General features: G+C 40.3%; 1 pseudogene; it reads right to left on the minus strand.

Moving 5' to 3' along the window:
- Positions 1 to 1,138: 1,138 nt before the first annotated feature.
- Positions 1,139 to 2,137, minus strand: LOC138414798 (NEDD8-conjugating enzyme UBE2F pseudogene; annotated as a pseudogene).
- Between the last annotated feature and the right edge of the window lie 15,675 nt (positions 2,138 to 17,812).

A 17,812-nucleotide genomic window follows, 5' to 3' on the forward strand; every position in this document is an offset into this window, starting at 1 on the left:
TCTTTGGAGGGATGAGATTAATATTTTATATTGAAGTATAGTTGATGCACGATACTATGTAAGTCACAGATCTACACAACACTGATTCACAATCTTAAAGCCTATACTCCCTGTTTAGTTATAAAACATTGCCTGCGTCCCACATGCTGTCCGATATGCCTTTGTAGTCTATTTTATACCTAATAGTTTGAACCTCTCCATCGCCCTCCCCACTTTTCTCCCTAAACTGGTAACCGCTAGTTTGTTCTCTGCATCTGTAAATCTGCTTCTTTCTCATTATAGTCATTAGCTTGTTCTACTTTAGATTCCACATATAAGTGATCGCGTACAGTAGTCAGTCTCTCTCTGACTTATTTCACTTAGCATAATGCCCTCCAAGTCCATCCATATTGCTGCAAATAGCAACATTTCCTTCTTTTTATGATCAAGTAGCATTTCATTGCATATATAAACCACTTCTTCTTCCTTTTTTAAGAGACAAAAATCTTTTACTGTCAAGCACCATGCATCACCTGGAAACCACGCATTATGAGGAGGTTGAGGCTGAGGTTCAGGGAATCAGAATCCAGCACCTAAAAATACATCAGACAAGTGAGTCCTGCCAGGCGGAGAGGAGATCTTGTAGGACTCACAGGGGTATCAGTGGAGGGGTAGCGCATCCCTTGATGTGAACTGCCGGGAGACTTCATTACATGCCAGGCCACCCACAGCCACTGCCAGACCTCTCTGCTGGCTCCTGGCCTCCAATCACCATCGGTCCCAGTGTGTGGTGCCCAGGGCCTGCCGTGGTCTGTTCTCCAGCACCAGGAACTCTTGGGACATGGATTGCTGTGCTGTGGGCAGTCGCTCAGTCGTGTCTGACTCTTTGAGACCCCATGGATTGTAGCCTGCCAGGCTCCTCTGGACATGGGGTGTCTCCAGGCAAGAATACTGGAGAGGGTCGCCATGCCCTCCTCCAAGGGATCTTCTCAACCTACGGATCAAACCTGGGTCTCCAGCATGGCAGGCCGGCTCTTCACCCTCGGAGCCACAAAGGAAGCCCTGGGACATGGACTATTTCTTCCAAATTCAATAAAATACACATTGAAGTAAGAGCTCTACAGTGAATGGCTCTGTACTCTGGGAAGCTTCACCGCATCTAAGTAGGGGCGACGTTTGCGGGAGCAGCTACGAGAATTTGCCTCTGATCACAGTCTGTAGTGGGGTTCTGAGCACCAATCTGTGACTGCGCTGAGCACATCCTTAGCAACACCCGTGCAAGGACTAACTCTGAGAGGGGGAAAAGCAAACTCAAGCCTCAATGCTGAGATCATTACAACCTTTCGAGAATGTCATCAACAGTCCATGCAGTATAATTTCAAAAAATAAGCATCTTGAGCAGATAACTCTTTTAGAACCCCAAATGTATTTTCTGGATATATTTATGTGGGGCTCTCTGTCTGCAATGGGTGGTCTGGAAAAGGGTCTTCCTCGGAACAACATGGTCACAGGACTCAGATGGCCCAGTGGGACTGAGGGGAGCTGAGGACTCGGGAGGAGGCCCCCTTCTGGTTTCAGTTGGAGACCAACTTCTAAGGCACAGTCCAGGGCCTGCAGTCCTCTCCCCGTATCTTCTGGTGTAATGCTTAATGTAGTCTTCCCCTTTATTCCAGAAGACCTCATTGTCCCCTAAATGATGTTCTACAGCTTCTATATCCAGTGGATCACCAAAATTCAAAGGATCCGTAAATAAAGAGTTTAGTCCCCACACAACATCCTTCAGCGTGCTTGTGGGGGCCCAGTCAGTGCCCTGAGATGTATCTCGCCGTTTTCTGTGGAGTTGGTGTGCCAGACCTGGGTCAAACAGTTCACTTTGGGAGGCACCGTGTTGTATGCATCGAAAACTTCAGCTTCAAACTGAAATTTTCCATCCTGTTAGTAACCCTTATCTGGGGTGACAGCTGAAAGCAATGAAGCTCACGTGGGTCGGAAAAATGCACTTTACACCTGTAAGGTAAATTAGCTTCAGGTTCTGCAACCTCTTTAACAAACAGCCTGTCTGTCACAGAAACCTGCTGAGTGGAGTCAGAGGCTGTGGCTGACACCCAGGACCTTTGAGACTGTCCTCACGCCTCAGTTTGCTTGCCAGCGTCAGCATCACTGCTATATTTATCCTGGGTCCCCGGAGACAGGCAAGGCAGGCCAGTGCCCAGCACCGTGGTGGGCAGGCGATGTCGAGATTCAGCCCCTCACCTGAGCCACATCGCCTTCATCCTTCATCTGTTGGCAGACACTTAGGTTGTTTCCATATCTTGGCAGTTATAAATAATGCCGCTGTGAACACTGGAGTGCATTTGTCTTTTTGAATTAGTGTTTTTTTTTTTTTTTTTGGATATACACCCAGGAGTGGAATTCTGGATCATACGGTAACTCTATTTTTATTTTTTTTAGTAATCTCCTTACTGTTTTCCACAGTGGCTGCACCAAAGTACATTCTTGCCAACAGTGTAACAAGGTTCCCTTTTCCCCACATCCTTGCCAACATTTGTTGTTTGTGTTCTTTTGGATGACAGCCATTCTGACAGGTGTGAGGTGTTATCTCATTGAGGTTTTGATTTGCATTTCCTTGATGATTGTTGAAGGTGAGCATCTTTTCATGTGCCTGTTAGTCACCTGCATTTCCTTTTTGGAAAATGTCTATTCAGTTCTACTATTAATTTTTATGTTGAGTTATATGAACTGTTTATATATGTTGGATATTAACCCCTTATCAGTCATACCATTTGCAAATATTTTTTCCCATTCAGTAGATTGTCTTTTTGCTTAGTCAGTTTTTTTGTTGTTCTTGATACTAATACATATAATCTGTATATTCAAAAACCTAATTGTTAGTAGAATTTTTTCATCTTATCTGGTGTATAGAATATATGTCTTCTGTTTTAGTTATCTATTACTGCTTAACAAACCACCCCAAAGCTTAGTGGCTTGAAACAACAACCATTATTTGTTTTGCTTGTGTATCTGTGACGTAGGCAGGACTCAGTGAAGCCAGCTCACCTCTGCTCCATGCAGTGTTTGCTGGGGCAACTCAGTGGAGTATGGAAACAGTTGGTGAGAGGATCTGCTTTCAAGATGACGCACTTGCACGGCTGGCAAGGCGGTTCTGCCTGCCAGCCAGGATTTCAGCCCGGGCTGTGGGCTAGGGCCTTTGGATCCCCTCCAAGGCTTCTTGGGCTCCCTCATGTCATGGTATCTAGAAACTGAGACAAGCCTCCAGAGGAACAGGAAGCAGTGTTCTCTTCTGTGACTTGGCCCTAGGAGTTAGAGTATCACTTCTGGGTGTGGGCAGAGAAGTCACCCTGGCTTACAGTGAGGGGACGTAGGCACTACCTCTCACCGGTGTATCTGTTACAGTCACGTCGTAGGAGCTTATGTGGGATGAGAGATATTGTCGTGGCCATTTTTTAGAAAGTACAATTTGTTAAATTACTAGAGGGGAGAAAGTATTTCAAAATCTCCCTATATAAAGCCTTATTTAATTTTATAGTTATGAGAAATGGCTAGAATTAGAAAGGTTTGAATTTGAATCCTGACTGTAATACTTACTTTCTCTGCATCTATGGACATTTCACTTCATCTTTTAAAAACTATTTGTTAAAGGGAAATATTGATATACAATGCCTAGAGTTGTACCTGACTCATATTAAATAGTGAATGAATGATCATTTCTAAAAAAAACAAGGATGACTGGGATACCACTGTTCATATTATTCCAGAAGTTCTAGCCCAGTGATGAATTTCAAGTTTAGTTTTGAGAGTAGAAAACTTTTCCCCTCATAACTCTTCGGGAAAGCAATTAGAAAACTAACGAAAGCTTAGCTCTTATTTCTGAGGCAAGACTGGGGGTCTGGAGCTCTCCCTGCTCGTGTACTCTACTTCCCATAATGGAGCTGGAGATATCTCCTTAGATGTTTCAGTCCATATGATAACATGGGAAAGGAAAATAATTGGTATAGTTATTGGATAAGCTATGAAACATTTATCTTCCCCACTCCTGACAATATGATTGTCTGTGTACAAAACTGAGAACAACTTAAAAACTAATGGAACTGATAAAATAATTTAGTATACAATTCATATTCATATATATATATATATATATACATGTGAATATATAGAAGGATCCACAGAATTTGTATATTAATTCACTCAGCAGATATTTATGTGTGAAAATGAAAGTTGCTCAGTTGTGTCCAACACTTTGTGACCCCATGGATTAGACAGCCCATGGAATTCTCCAGGCCAGAATGCTGGAGTGGGTGGCTCTTCTCCAGGGGAACTTCCCAACCCAGGGATTGAACCCAGGTCTCCACATTGCAGGTAGATTCTTTACCAGCTGAGCCACCAGGGAAGCCCTATTTAAGTACAGATATGTGCTTATAACTGGGGATACAGTGGTGAAAGGGATGGACAGGTCTCTGCTGTTGGGCTTATGCTCTGATGGAGAAGCTATGTGCTCAACTAACTACAGATCAATATTTGTTATTGGAGAGCAAATAGTGCTAATTTGTTTACTTTTCATTGCTTTTCCACTCTCCCCACTGAGGGAGTAAATTTTATACAGGAAAAAAGGTAAATGGCTGAGATAACAAAAGAGGCTGAGGAAGAGTCTTTAGAAGGAAGATTTAGGCTGAAACCCAAAAGACTGGAATGAGTGAAGGGTGTCGGGAGAGCAGCTGAGGCAGAGAAGAGTGAGGGCTGCATTTCTGAGGTGAGGAGACACTTGGTATAACCAGAAGCTAAAGAACAGCAGACGGTGGCCCAGTGAGTTAAGGGAGGGTGGAGAAGATGGGGATGAGATGCAGGAAGGGCCAGTTAGATGGCAGAGGACTCTACAGGCCAGGGGGAGAAGTGTTAATGGTATTTACTGCACCCTGAAGCCAAAGAATGGTCACAAGGAGGCTAGGGGTTGGGGTGGGATCACAGGATGACTCAGCATTTTAATGCAGTTCTCTCTGTCTCTGCGTCAGGTGAGGACTCCAGCAGGGAGACCATCAGCAGGTCACTAGGACGTCAGGAGCAGTCGTGCAGCTTTGGCGAGGTGAGAAGTGCAGATAGCAAGAACTGGACAAATCCAAGCTCACGTGTGGGAAGTACAAATGGCAAAAACTTGAAAAATCATACTTTGGTTTTGAAGGAAAGAGAGTAGTATCATTGTATGGTTTCTTAACTTCCAAAGAAATCTGATCTACTCTCATGGACATGCAATCCTAGTGAGACAGTGAGCAGAGAGGACCCGAATGAGAACTTTTCCAGGTGGAAATGGTCTAAATTAAGTTGGTAGAAGTTATGAAGAACATGGGCTACAATCCCATTTAGGCTTTAGATTCCAAAGTTAAGTGCTCTACTCTAAGGGAAGATTCAAGGCACCAATTTTTATGCCGATTAATATGAGAGCGCAACTTTTCAGTCTGGGGATCACAACTGAAGTGAAATCCTACACTTGGCCTGAAACATCCCCTGTGGTGATTAGTCAGGGCAACGGAAGTGACTTTGTAATACAACACTTCCAGCTACTCTCTGAATCCCTTTACTGGAAGGTGGTGGATAACTTTATTTTCTATCCCTTTCAGGAGCCAAACGGATCTAGTTTCTTGAACTATCATTTTAATTTAATAAAGTTCACATAAGGTATATATTTCAACAAGTAAAATGATAAACTCCTTTCCCTAGCAGCTGATTTGTGTGCATTGTATTTATATTAGCAGGTGGAATACACTAGGGACCCTGAGTTTTCATTGGATCGGTGACAACATGATTTGACTAACTGGATAATCAAGTTATTATTCAAGGTATTACCTCTTTATACTTCAATTTTCTCATCGATAGAAGTGGTGGACTAGATAATACGTAACATACACTAACTACTTTCTATAGTAAATTGTGTTCTTGTGAACAGCAAGCTAAAGATAAGAATTTGCATCTCATGCATCTTTGTACCCTATAATAGCTGTTATAGCCATGAACGCATAAAATCTCACGTTGTTGTTCTTGTTCAGTCGCTCAGTCATGTCTGACCCTTTGCAAGCCCATGGACTGTAGCCCACCAGGCTCCTCTGTCCATGGGATTCTCCTGGCAAGAATACTGGAGTGGGTAGCCATTCCTTTCTCCAGGGGATCAGTACTTAAGGAGAATTCTCATTTATTTATTATTTAATTTTATTCTTTTATTTATTTGTTTAATTTTTATTTTTACTTTATTTTGCTTTACAACACTGTATTGGTTTTGCCATACATTGACATGAATCAGCCACAGGTGTACATGAGTTCCCAATCCTGAACCCCCTCCCACCTCCCACTCCATATCATCTCTTTGGATCATCTCCGTGCACCAGCCCCAAGCATCCTGTATCCTGTATCGAACACAGACTGGTGATTTGTTTCTTACCTGATAGTATACATGTTTCAATGCCATCCTCCCAAATCATCCCCCCCTCTCCCTCTCCCACAGAATCTAAAAGTCTGTTCTATACATCTGTGTCTCTTTTGCTGTCTCGAATAGAGTGTTATCATTACCATCTTTCTAAATTCCGTATATGTGTGTTAGTATACTGTATTGGTGTTTTTCTTTCTGGCTTACTTCACTCTGTAATAGGCTCCAGAGTCATCCACCTCATTAGAACTGGTTCAAATGTATTCTTTTTAATGGCTGAGTAATACTCCATTGTGTATACATACCACAGCTTTCTTATCTGCTGCTGGACATCTAGGTTGCTTCCATGTCCTGGCTATTATAAACAGTGCTGCGATGAACAGTGGGGTACACGCGTCTCTTTCAATTCTGGTTTCCTCAGTGTGTATGCCCAGCAGTGGGATTGCTGGGTCATAAGGCAGTTCTATTTGCAATTTTTTAAGGAATCTCCACACTGTTCTCCATAGTGGCTGTACCAGTTTGCATTCCCACCAACAGTGTAAGAGGGTTCCCTTTTCTCCACACCCTCTCCAGCATTTATTTAGAGAAGAGCTAACACATATCCTACTCAAACTCTTCCAGAAAATTGCAGAAGAAGGTAAACTTCCAAACTCATTCTATGAGGCCACCATCACCCTAATACCAAAACCTGACAAAGATGCCACAAAAAAAGAAAACTACAGGCCAATATCACTGATGAACATAGATGCAAAAATCCTTAACAAAATTCTAGCAATCAGAATCCAACAACACATTAAAAAGATCATACACCATGATCAAGTGGGCTTTATGCCAGGGATGCAACGATTCTTCAATATCCGCAAATCAATCAATGTAATTCACCACAATAACAAATTGAAAAATAAAAGCTATATGATTATCTCAATAGATGCAGAGAAGGCCTTTGACAAAATTCAACATCAATTTATGATAAAAACTCTCCAGAAAGCAGGAATAGAAGGAACATACCTCAACATAATAAAAGCTATATATGACAAACCCACAGCAAACATTATCCTCAATGATGAAAAATTGAAAGCATTTCCCCTAAAGTCAGGAACAAGACAAGGGTGCCCATTTTCATCACTACTATTCAACATAGTTATGGAAGTTTTGGCCACAGCAATCAGAGCAGAAAAAGCAATAAAGGGAATCCAAATTGGAAACGAAGAAGTAAAATTCTTTTATCTTTTAATGTAGCCACTTTGATAAATATTGATCAATAAACATCTATAAACAAACGAGTACATAAATAAGTAAAAGAATAAACTAGGGGTGACATCTAAATTCTTTTCCAGTATTAAATTTTATAGTTTTATGGCTATGATTCATTACAGTCTTTTAAGCATAAAAATGCTTGCAGATCTAATTGGACTAGAAGTTATGTTCTCTGCTTCATGTCTACTTCTGCTGCTGCTGCTGCTGCTAAGTCACTTCAGTCGTGTCCGACTCTGTGCGACCCCATAGACAGCAGCCCACCAGGCTCCCTTGTCCCTGGGTTTCTCCAGGCAAGAACACCGGAGTGGGTTGCCATTTCCTTTTCCAGTGCAGGAAACTGGAAAGTGAAAGTGAAGTCACTCAGTTGTGTCCGACTCTTCTCGACCCCATGGACTGCAGCCTACCAGGCTCCTCCACCAATGGGATTTTCCAGGCAAGAGTACTGGAGTGGGGTGCCATTGGCTTCTCCGGCTTCATGTCTATAGATCCTATATCAGTAAGAGGTGACCTAGAAATGAGAAATAGGTTCTAGAATTGAACAGAACTGGCTGCAAACCTCAGCTCTGCCTCTGATCTACTTATGTGAACTTGGACAAGTTACGTCACTTTTCTAAACTTCAGTTTCTTCATGTAAAATCTGGAGAGTATAATAGAATGGATTTTAAAACTGGTATTTTAAAGATTAAACAAAAACTCTTAGCACAGTTTCTGTTACAAGTATTCAGCAGACTTAATCTACTCTTAACCAATTTCAGTTCAGTTCAGTCCCTCAGTTGTGTCCGACTCTTTGTGACCCCATGAATGGCAACATGCCAGGCCTCCCTGTCTATCACCAACTCCTGGAGTTCACTCAGACTCATGTCCATCGAGTCAGTGATACCATGCAGCCATCTCATCCTCTGTCATCCCCTTCTCCTCCTGCCCACAATCCCTTCCAGCATCAGAGTCTTTTCCAATGAGTCAACTCTTCGCATGAGGTGGCCAAAGTACGGGAGTTTCATCTTCAGCATCATTCCTTCCAAAGAAATCCCAGGGCTGGTCTCCTTCAGAATGGACTGGTTGGATCTCCTTGCAGTCCAAGGGGCTCTCAAGAGTCACAGTTCAAAAGCATCAATTCTTCGGTGCTCAGCCTTCTTCACAGTTCAATTCCCACATCCATACATGACCACAGGAAAAACCATAGCCTTGACTAGACGGACCTTTGTTGGCAAAGTAATGTCTCCACTTTTGAATATGCTGTCTAGGTTGGTCATAGCTTTTCTTCCAAGGAATAAGCGACTTTTAATTTCATGGCTGCAGTCACCATCTGCAGTGATTTTGGAGCCCCCAAAAATAAAGTCTGACACTGTTTCCACTGTTTCCCAATCTATCTGCCATGAAGTGATGGGACCAGATACCATGATCTTCGTTTTCTGAATGTTGAGCTTTAAGCCAACTTTTTCACTCTCCTCTTTCACTTTCATCAAGAGGCTTTTTAGTTCCTCTTCACTTTCTGCCATAAGGGTGGTGTCATCTGCATATCTGAGGTTATTGATATTTCTCCCGGCAATCTTGATTCCAGCATGTGTTTCTTCCAGTCCAGCGTTTTTCATGATGTACTCTGCCTAGAAGTTAAATAAGCAGGGTGACAATATACAGCCTTGATGTACTCCTTTTCCTATTTGAAACCAGTCTGTTGTTCCATGTCCAGTTCTAACTGTTGCTTCCTGACCTGCATATAGGTTTCTCAAGAGGCAGGTCAGGTGGTCTGGTATTCCCATCTCTTTCAGAATTTTCCATAGTTTATTGTGATCCACACAGTCAAAGGCTTTGACATAGTCAATAGAGCAGAATAGATGTTTTTCTGGAACTCTTTTATGAGCTTTGGAGCCTGACAACAGGTTCATCAGCCTACTTTGCTACTCCATTGCCTTAGTAAGATAAAACTCTTGAGTATTTAGCAAGAGCAGACATTCGACATTACAAGTTGAATAGAATAAAACAAATTTGATTCGGATGGCCTTTGAAACAGATTAACACCAGCTCAGCTATAGAAGTTAGAATTAACTACTGAGAAACCTGTATGCAGGTCAAGTAGCAACAGTTAAGAACCTTATATGAAGCAACTGACTGGTTCAAAATTGAGAAAGGAGTATGACAAGGCTGTTCATTGTCACCCTGTTTATTTAACTTATATGCAGAGCACATCTTGTGAAATGCCAGGCTGGATGAGTTACAAGCTGGAATCAAGATTACTAGAGAAATATCAACAACTTTAGATATGCAGATGATACTACTCTAATGGCAGAAAGAGGAGAACTAAAGAGCCTTTTGATGAGGGTGAAAGAGGAGAGTGAAAAATCCAGCTTAAAACTCAGTATTTAAAAAAATAAGATCTTGGCATCTGGTCCCATCACTTCATGGCAAATAGAAGGGAAAAAGTGGAAGCAGTGACAGATTTCCTCTTGGGCTCTAAAATCACTGAGGATGCTGACTGCAGCCATGAAATTACAAGACCATTGCTTCTTGGCAGGAAAGCTATGGCAAACCTCGACAGTGTATTAAAAAGCAAAGACATCACTTTGCTGACAGAGTTCCATATAGTCAAGGCTATGATCTTTCCAGTAGTCATGTATGGATGTGAGTTAGACCATAAAGAAGGCAGAGTGCCAAAGAATTGAAGCTTTTGAACTCTGGCATTTTGAATAACTTTGAGAGTCCCTTGGACAGCAAGGAGGTCAAACCAGTCAATCCTAAAGGAAATCAACCTTGAATACTCATTGGAAGGAGTGATGCTGACGCTGAAGTTCCAATACTTTGGCCACCTAATGCAAACAGCTGACTCACTGGAAAAGACCCTGATTTTTGGGAAAGATTGAAAGCAGGAGAAGAGGGCAATATAGGATGAGATGGTTGGATGGCATCGCTGATTCAGCGGGCATGACCTTGGCCAAACTCCGGGAGATGGTAAGGGACCAGGAGGCCTGGCTTGCCACGGTCCATAGGCTTACAAAGAGTTGGATATGACTTGGTGACTGAACACACTCTGAGATAACATACTTCATAAGTGTTTGCTTTCACTTTACAGAGCACTTTCATTTGTATTATATTTATATTACTGTTATGTAATCAAGTTTAAAAAATTGAAGTGACTTGTCTGATTCTTAAACACTAAAATTTTTTAATTGCAAAGCTAGTTTTCATGACCATGGCTCTATCTTGGAAATCCACAAACCAAACTGGTACTGTGAAAAATGTCCCAAGGAAAGTAGTTCTGATCTATACACAGATGTTTTTGTCTATGATATAATACATTTCATTAACTTTTCAGTTTCTTGGTACCTAATACTTTTTATTAGTGAATAAGAACACATATTCTTTTAGTCTCCCAACTAAAAATAAAACCAAAAACACTGATCAATCACAATAGGTAAAGCCTAACGTTGTTCCCTGTGCAAAGTTAGGCATTGGTGAACATTCATTATTCACTCTTTTTTCATAGTATCTCAGAATGGTGTTTTCTTTTTCTTATGCTATTATTAATGACAATTATAGTCTCATAACTTTATTAGAATTATTTCTTTCATTTGTTTAAATTGCACAAATTTTAAATATACTGAAGTGTTCAATTCAGTTCAGTTGCTCAGTCATGTCCAACTCTTTGAAACCCCATGGACTGCAGCACCCCAGGCTTCCCTGTCCATCACCAACTCCTGGAGCTTGCTCAAACTCATGTCTATCAGGTCAGTGATGCCATCCAACCATCTCATCCTCTGTCATCCCCTTCTCCTCCTGCCTTTAGTCTTTCCCAACATCAAGGTCTTTTCTAAGGAGTCAGCTCTTTGCATCAGGTGGCCAATGTATAGGAGCTTCAGCTTCAGCATCAGTCCTTCCAATGATTTTTCAGGACTGATTTCCTTGAGGATTGACTGGTTTGATCTCCTTGCAGTCCGAGGAAATCTCAAGATCTCCAACACCACAGTTTAAAAACATCAATTCTTCCCCTTTCTTTATGGTCTTCATGTGGTCTTCATCAGCTTTCTTTATTGTCCAACTCTCACATCCATGCATGATTACTGGAAAAACCAGTAATGGAAAAACCATAGCTTTGACCAGATGGACATTTGTCAGCGAAGTAATATTTTTAATATGCTGTCTAGATTTGCCATAGCTTTTTTCCAAGGAGCAAGTGTCTTTTAATTTCATGGCTGCAGTCACCATCTACAGTAATTTTGGAGCCCAAGAAAAGAAAGTCTGTCCCTGTTTCCCCATCTATTTGCCATGAAGTGATGGGACCGGATGTCATGATCTTCGATTTTTGAATGTTGAATTTTAAGCCAAATTTTTCCCTCTCCTCTTTCACTTTCATCAAGAGGCTCTTTAGTTCTTCTTCACTTTCTGCCATTAGAGTGGTGTCATCTGATATCTGAGGTTATTGATATTTCAGCAGGCAATCTTGATTCCAGTTTGTGCTTCATTCAGCCCAGCATTTTGCAAGATGTTCTCTGCATATAAGTTAAGTAATCAGGATGGCAATATAAAGCCTTGCAGTATTCCTTTCCCAATTTGGAACCAGTCTGTTGTTCCATGTTTGGTTCTGTTGCTTTTTGACCTGCATACAGATTTCTCAGGAGGCAGGTCACGTGGTCTGGTTTTCCCATCTCTTTCAGAATTTTCCACAGTTTGTTGTGATCCTCATAGTCAAAGGCTTTAGCATAGTCAATGAAGCAGAAGTAGATGTTTTTCTGGAATTGTCTTGCTTTTTCTATGATCCAACAGATGTTGGCAATTTGATCTCTGGTTCCTCTGCCTTTTCTACATCCTGCTTGAACATTTGGAAATTCTCAGTTCATGTATTGATTTTTCACTTACGTGAAGTTCTCAATTCACATACCTAGCTTAGAGAATTTTAAGCATTACTGATGTGTAGAGTGTAACATTCTTGAGCCCACCATCCAGCATATACATTAATATTGTTCCTTATTTGACTCATAATTTTTTAAAGAAATAAAATAAATCAGTTATTGTTGAAGTTAACAGTATCCTTCTCATTCACCTTCACAGTTTTCAGGGCAAATTTATGGTCTGTAAACACTATTAAGTTTCTTACTCTGTACATCCTTCTATAACTTGCTATTTTATTCATCAGTATTTTCATGATTTGTCCATGATTTACAGATTTTTTTTCTTTAATTTTAAAAGATGTATAATGAATAAACCACAGTTTACTTATTGATTTTCTGGTTGGTAGATCGTCATTATGTTTTATTAACATTTTTTTTTTTGCCATTAAAACAATGTGAATTCTTTACGCAATATTAGCAGTTCTGTCAACATACTAATAGCAATGCAGCTATTGGACATACAGTATGTGTATCCTCACATTTAACTGACCTTTTCATTTTGTGTTTCATGCTATCGGTTGCATTTTAACTAGAATACTTTGTCAGAGCTCTCGTTTTCCTCTATAATCACCAACACCTAATTTTTTAGTTTTTGCCAATTTAATGTAAACAATTAATGATGTGATTTATTTTGCATTTCTCCAGTTGCTATGGAAATTTAGCCGCTTTTCATGTGTCCCTATTTCACGTGTCTGGTTTTCTACCTGTTCACATGTTCAATTTTGTTATTTGGGTTTATTCACTGATTCCTAGTTCTGTATATATTATCAGTATTGATCCTTGGTTGGCTTTGTGAGTAACAAATGTCTTCTACCAATTTATATGTTGGGTTTTGATTTATTCATAGAATACAACTGAACAGGAGTTCCTGTGTTTTAATGTAAACAATAGTCAATCAAGAGTAGGTGCAGGAAAAAAGTTTCAGTTTGTTTTAAACACCAAGGAATTTGATGCAGGGAATTAATTGCTGGTTAAGTTCCTAGAATAAGTGTGCATTTGTTTTGTTTTGTTTTCAAATATATGGGGTCGGGGGAGAGATTGGCTATTTTTGTTTCCCTATTCTTCCCTTCTTTTGTCTTTTATATTGTCACCAGAGAATGATGTAGAGTGTTTCCAGTTGGTTGAAAATGTCATTTGTGACTTATGGAATCATCAACTTTAATGAATATGAGAGTTTGTAAGTAATGTGTGTCTATTTATTGGCTAGGAGGTTCTATAAAACCCTTTATATCAAGCAGATAAACTATATGCTCAAGCCTTTCATATCTTTACCAATTTTTTTGTCTATTTGATCAATCTATTTCCTAGAAAAGAACCTTTAGAATATCCCACTGTGACTGTGAATTTGCTGATTTCTTCTTGTACAGTGAGCCCTTCATATCCGTGAGTTTCCTTGATTTCAATCAACCTCACATTGAAAACATTAAAAAAAAAATCCAGAAAGTATCAAAAAGAAAAAATTGAAAATACTAAACACATGCAGTTCTTTTTGTAGCATTTACATTGTATTAGGCATTACAAGTAAACTAAAGATAACTTAAGGTGTATGTGTGGATGTGCATAGGTTATATGCAAATATTATACCATTTCATGTAAGGGATGTGGGTATCTGTGGATTTGGGTATCTTCGAGGGTCCTAGAATCAATCCCCCCAGAAACTGAGGGAAGGCTATACTGGTGACATTTTTCTCTTATGTATTTGAGATTATACTGTGAAATGAATATAAATTTAGGCATTTGGAACTCCTGAAAAGTTCTGTCCTTTAACTTTTAACTCATGAACTTCTTTTCTTGCCTTAAAGCCTGTTTTGTCTGATATTTTTACAGCCACATCAGTTTTCTTTAGTTTGAGGCTAACTTATGTATTTCTTCCATGACATGACCTCCTCATTTTCTGTGTAATTTATTTTAGTTATATCTCAAATAAACACGTACAGCTGGGTTTTCTCAAAATTTGTATTTTGAATAATTACATGTATACAAAAAATTTAAGGAATAGAATAGGAAATATTACTGCTGCTGCTGCTGCTAAGTTACTTCAGTAGTGTCTGACTCTGTGCATCCCCATAGACGGCAGTCCACCAGGCTCCCATGTCCCTGGGATTCTCAAGGCAAGAACACTGGAGTGGGTTGCCATTTCCTTCTCCGATGCACGAAAGTGAAAAGTGAAAGTGCAGTCACTTAGTCGTGTCCGACTCTTTGCGACCCCATGGAAGGCAGCCTACCAGGCTCCTCTGTCCATGGGATTTTCCAGGCCAGAATACCGGAGTGGGGTGCCATTGCCTTCTCCAGGAAATATTACTACCTTTACCTAAATTTATCAGTTGTTTTATCACCTTTACATTTTATTAAAATTTACACAATTTTAGCATAAGTTGCAATTGTGTGCTACTTTACTCTGAATTGAATGATTTATATAATATATCACATATTACATTATATTTATAATATAATATCTTTATTACACAGACATCTGCACACAAACTCACCAGTTCAGTTCATTTCAGTCGCTCAGTCGTGTCCGACTCTTTGTGACCCCTTGGACTGTAGCACGGCAGGCCTCACTGTCCATCACCAACTCCCGGAGCCTACTCAAACTCATGTCTATAGCGTCGGTAATGCCATCCAACCATCTCATCCTCTGTTGTCCCCTTCTCCTCCTGCCTTCAATCTTTCCCAGCATCAGGGTCTTTTCAAATGAGTCAGTTCTTTGCATCAGGTGGCCAAAGTATTGGAGTTTCAGCTTCAACATCAGGCCTTCCAATGAACATTCCAGACTGATTTCCTTTAATATGGACTGGTTGGATCTTGCAGTCCAAGGGACTCTCAAGAGTCTTCTCCAACACCACAGTTCAAAAGCATCAATTCTTTGGCGCTCAGCTTTCTTTTTAGTCCAATTCTCATATCCATACATGACTACTGGAAAAACCATAGCCTTGACTAGATGGACCTTTGTTGGAAAAGTAATATCTCTGCGTTTTAATATGCTGTCTAGGTTGGTCATAACATTTCTTTCAAGGAGCAAGTGTCTTTTAATTTCATGGATGTAATCACCATCTGCAGTGATTTTGGGAGCCCCCCAAAATAGTTTGCCACTGTTTCCACTATGTCTCCATCTATTTGCCATGAAGTGATGGGACCGGATGCCATGATCTTTGTCTTCAGAATGCTGAGTTTTAAGTCAACTTTTTCACTGTCTTCTTTCACTTTCATCAAGAGGCTCTATAATTCTTTACTTTCTGACATAAGGTTGGTGTCATCTGCATATCTGCGGTTATTGATATTTTCCCAGCAATCTTGATTCCAGCTTGTGCTTCATCCAGCCCAGTGTTTCTCATGATGTACTCTGTATGTAAATTAAATAAGCAGGGTGACAATATACAGCCTTGATGTACTCCTTTTCCTATTTGGAACCAGTCTGTTGTTCCATGTCCAGTTCTAACTGTTTCTACCTGACCTGCATACAGGTTTCTCAAGAGGCAGGTCAGGTGGTCTGGTATTCCCATCTCTTTCAGAATTTTCCACAGTTTATTGTGATCCAAACAGTCCAAGGCTTTGGCGTAGTCAATAAAGCAGAAATAGATGTTTTTCTGGAACTCTCTTGATTTTTCCATGATCCAGCAGATGTTGGCAATTTGATCTCTGGTTCCTCTGCCTTTTCTAAAACCAGCTTGAACGTCTGGAAGTTCATCGTTCATGTACTGCTGAAGCCTGGCTTGGAGAATTTTGAGCATTACTTGGTAGCATGAGAGATGAGTGTAGTTGTGTGGTAGTTTGAGCATTCTTTGGCATTGCCTTTCTTAGGGATTGGAATGAACTCATACATATATAGTAATCATTTAAAAGTGTACTGCTGAGTAATAATTCATTGGTGGATAGATCACAATTTGTTTTTATCAATTCACCCATTGAAGGACATTTTAGTTGCTTCCAGTTTTTGGCTATTACAACTTAAGATGGCATGAACATTTATGTCAATATGAGCAGTGGTAGTTTTTCTTTCTTGGATACATATCTAGGAATGGAATGCCTACATTATATGGTAGGTTGTATGTTTAACTATTTTTTAAATTTATTTTAACTGGGGGCTGATTACTTTACAATATTGTGGTGGCTTTTGCCATACATGAATCAGCTATGGGTGTATATGTGTTCTCCATCCTGAATCCCACTCTGATCTCCCTCCCTATCCCATCCCTCAGGGTCATCCCAGTGCACTGGCCCTGAGTGCCCTGTCTCATGCTTGGAACCTGGACTGGTGACCTATTCCACATATGATAATATGCATGTTTCAATGCTATTCTCTCAAATCATCCCACACTTGCCTTGTCCCACAGAGTCCAAAAGTCTGTTCTTTATATCTGGGTCTCTTCTGCTGTCTCACATATAGTGTCATTGTTACCATCTTTCTAAATTCCATATGTATGTGTTAATACACTGTATTGGTGTTTTTCTTTCTGACTTACTTCACTCAGTATAATAGACGCCAGTTTCATCCACCTCATTAGAACTGAGTCAAACGTGTTCTTTTTAATAGCTGAGTAATATTCCATTGTGTTTATGTACTACAGCTTTCTTATCCATTTGACTGCTGATGGACATCTAGGTTACTTCCATGTCCTAGCTATTGTAAACAGCTTTGTGAGGAACATTGGGGCACACGTGTCTCTTTCAACTCTGGTTTCCTCGGTGTGTATGCCCAGTGGGATTGCTTGGTTGTTTGGCAGTTCTATTTTCAGCTTTTTAAGGAATCTCCACACTGTTCTCTATAGTGGCTGTACAAGTTTGCATTCCCACCAACAGTATAAGAGGGTTCCCTCTTCTCTGCACCCTCTCTAGCATTTATTCTTTGTAGCCTTTTTGATAGCAGCCATTCTATGTGGTGTGAGATGGTACCTCATTGTGATTTTGATTTGCATTTCACTAATAATGAGAGATGTTGAGCACCTTTTCATGTGTTTATTAGTCCTCTGTATGTCTTCTTTGGAGAAATGTCTGTTTAGTTCTTTGGCCCCTTTTTTTGTTTGTTTTTTGATTGGATGGTTTATTTTTCTGGTATTGAGCTGCGTGAGCTGCTTATATATTTTTGAGATTAATTTTTTGTCAGTTGGTATTATTTTCTCCCATTCTGAAGGCTGTCTTCACTTTTAAAGAAACTCTCGAACTGTTTTCCACAGTGGTTTTTCCATTTCCACTCCCACCAGCAATGCAGGAGAGTTCGATTTCTTCCACATTCTTGCCAACACTTACTTTGGTCAAT

Source organism: Ovis canadensis, chromosome 11, assembly GCF_042477335.2.
Source record: "Ovis canadensis isolate MfBH-ARS-UI-01 breed Bighorn chromosome 11, ARS-UI_OviCan_v2, whole genome shotgun sequence".
NCBI lineage: Eukaryota > Metazoa > Chordata > Mammalia > Artiodactyla > Bovidae > Ovis > Ovis canadensis.